Source organism: Octopus bimaculoides, chromosome 3 (assembly GCF_001194135.2).
Source record: "Octopus bimaculoides isolate UCB-OBI-ISO-001 chromosome 3, ASM119413v2, whole genome shotgun sequence".
Lineage (NCBI taxonomy): Eukaryota > Metazoa > Mollusca > Cephalopoda > Octopoda > Octopodidae > Octopus > Octopus bimaculoides.
The window spans coordinates 2,064,298-2,067,543 of NC_068983.1; the positions used below are offsets into that span (position 1 = coordinate 2,064,298).

The 3,246-nt window shown below is 36.6% G+C and overlaps 1 protein-coding gene and 1 long non-coding RNA gene across 3 annotated transcripts in view; one reads left to right on the plus strand and one right to left on the minus strand.

The window, feature by feature from the left end:
- Positions 1-3,246, plus strand: part of LOC106877248 (neuropeptide S receptor) — a 543,162-nt gene that overhangs the window by 424,796 nt on the left and 115,120 nt on the right. The window lies entirely within an intron of this gene.
- The window catches only part of LOC128247254 (uncharacterized), a 53,574-nt gene that overhangs the window by 36,918 nt on the left and 13,410 nt on the right, over positions 1-3,246 (minus strand). The gene's annotated exons all lie outside the window — the stretch shown is intronic.

The following is a 3,246-nucleotide window of genomic DNA, read 5'->3' on the forward strand; positions in this document are numbered from 1 at the left end:
TATATATATACATAGTTAGGTAGATAGATAGATACAGAGAGAGAGATACATATATACTATACATATATAAAAATTCAGTTATTTAGGTTTTATATATATATATATATATATATATATATATACATACATACATGAAAAATATATGAAACCCCACTGTGGTCACATGGGATTGTATCTAGAACGTTTCTCTCAAAGGCACAAGTCCGGGCAAGATTGTTTGTGGAGATTCAGCATAACAGCCTTCCCCCTCCTCGCCACGGATGTTATCCAAAGGGAAATCAAAGACCAACACAGTTTGGCACCATTAACGTAGCAACTCATTTCTACAGGTGAGTGAATTGGACCAATGTGGAATTGAGTCTCTTGCTCAAGAATACCACACACAGCTCACTCCAGGAATCGAACTCGCAACCTGACAATTATAAGCCCGCCCGACACGCTAACCACTGAGCTATGAGCCTTCGCACATTGCTGGGGATTCCTCTTCTTCCGCCGCCGTGACTGCGCCTCCACCTCACGCTTCCGACCCGACGACGTCATCCTCATACATACATGCATACAGACATACATGCACATACGTACGCGCGCGCGCACACACTCACACATACACACATATAGCGTGGGAATATCGGTTGCGACGACGAGGGTTCAGTTGACCACAGACACGTGCACTCTTAACGTAGCTCTTGGGGGGGATTCAGCATGACAAGGCTGACCCTTTGAGTTACAGATACAACAGAAACTGGAAGAAAGAGTGAGAGAAAGTTGTGGTGAAGGAGTACAGCAGGGTTCACCACACCCCGCCGTATCTTCGAAGAGCATTAGGTATTTTTGCTCAATAATTACTCAGAACGCCCGGTCTGGGAATCGAAACCCCGATCCTACGACCGCGAGTCCACTGCCTTAACCACTGAGCCATTACGCCTCCACAATATTATATTATTATATATATAGAAATTTTGAAGGCACGTGGCTTAGTGGTTAGGGGATTTAGCTCACGATCGTAAGGTTATGAGTTCAATTCCCGGCGACGCGTTGTGTCCTTGAACAAGACACTTTATTTCACGTTGCTCAAGTTCACTCAGCTGGAAAAACGAATAGTACCTTTATTTCAAAGGGCCGGCCTTGTCACATTCTGTGTCACGCTCACGGAATGAGTAAATAAGTTAGAATGTATTTGTGTGGTTGTTCCATCATTTCTGACAAATGATCTTAAATTTGATGTCTACGATCAGGAGTTATGAGAAATTCTTAACAAACGATAGACCTGTTTTCTCATGCAGCGGCGTGTGGTTTACCGCTTATAATATTCAAGTGACAATCAGGTATCATCGCCATACAAGCTTCCCTAAATATATAGAAATATTTCTTAACATTTGTGAGACTAACAAATCAATGAAGGCCGGTAACTTCAACCAAATCAGAAGGAAGCGTAACAGTATGGACTACTCTGGATGACTTCTGATGTTAGAGAGGGACTTGGCATAATATATCTTCCTTTCTCATGCTTCAAAACGCATGCCTATATCGATATCAGGTATATGTGGAATTGATAACGAGTGTAATGATATTGAATAACCGAATAGGAATAGACGTATACATCTCTCTTATAACAAATTATTCTTTTACTGTTTTTCTCAGTTTAATTTATTATTAATTATTCTTTATTTCCTTTTAAACTCATTAACAAGAAGATTTGTCAAGTGCTGCGTATTCCTCCTTAACGAAGGTTAATTATTTAATTTTGCATGCGGTGTATATCACACCATATCAATTCGCTGATTTGACACGGCGATATTTAGATGTTGAAGACATTTGTTCGGTATGCACATGTGTATGCAACCACTACTGGAGAATTTTTAAATATTTATTCATAGTTTTTTTTTTAATATTAAATGACCCTTTACTCCATGAGCATTAATATAAAACCTGTTGTGTTTACGAATAGGAAATCAGCGAGTTGAGCAAATGAATGTACATCGTTGAGCATGATAGAGAATTACTAATACGGACATACACACATATGAAACAGCTCAAGATATAATTTGTGTTTCCCCCCTTGAACGGTTCCAAATTGAGAAACAAAAAACTAAAAAGACTGATTATATATTGAAAAATGTGTACAAATGAAAACTCTGGCTGTTCTTATATGGTTTAGTACTGGAATTACAAAAGCCCAAAGGAATATTAGAGTAAAATACAAACAAAAATATTAAAAATCAGAAATAGAGACTGTATTTCAGCTGTTAAATGGTGAACTGCAAAAACAAAAAGTGTGTATTCAATGTGTGAAAAAGTGGTTGTTATTATCACCGATTCTGCACTGAATGTTACACACAGAATAAGAACTTGATGGAAAAAAGAGGGGAAAAAGTCAAAGAAGTTAATTCCCAGAAGTAGATATACGCAAAACTTGTTTAGACCATTAGGAAAATTATGAAAGTATAAACAAGAACATTTTATGAAGCTGAATTCTTAAATTTCCTTTCAGTATAATTCACGAGGAAAGTGTAATGTTGTACTATGAATATTTACGATGAAATCATTTCAGCAGATCAAAAGTCAGGGATCTTTTATATAAATATTTATCTCATATGGTAGTTAGGTAAACTATTTATTGGAAATTCAGTTCTTCGCTGGCCTATGTTCAATTATAAAAGAAATATCTAATCAGATTTTTAAAGATTATTTATTTTATGAATAGTAACGTTGTTTAGAAATGTAAAGGTTTCTTTCAAATCGGTTCAGTTTCCACTCATTTGTTTAGACCAGTGCAACCGAGACCTTGATTCTATTGTTACACATTGTTACTGTATGTAGAACTACTGTATCTCAGTAGAATAGAAAAGCCTTTACCATTTTCTTTACACTTATCAAGGAACACTGAATAAGATTCCAAATATGGCATTAGCAAGGGTTAACGAAAGCAACATTATACGTTAAGCAATTACTTCCTTACTTCTATTGTTTCTATTAATACTCTTCTCTCGTCGTCTTAAATACGACAGGAATGTGACGATAACTGTTGACAGGTCATACTACAATGATAAACTAAAACCTTCGATCTGATGTAAGGGGAAAATCTCTCTCTCGTATATATATATATATATATATATATATATATATATCATTCCTAATCTAGACACAAGGCCCGAAATATTTGGGGAAGGAGCAGTCGATTAGATCGACCACAGTACGGAACTGGTACTTAATTAATCGACCTCCGAAAGGATGAAATGCAAAGTC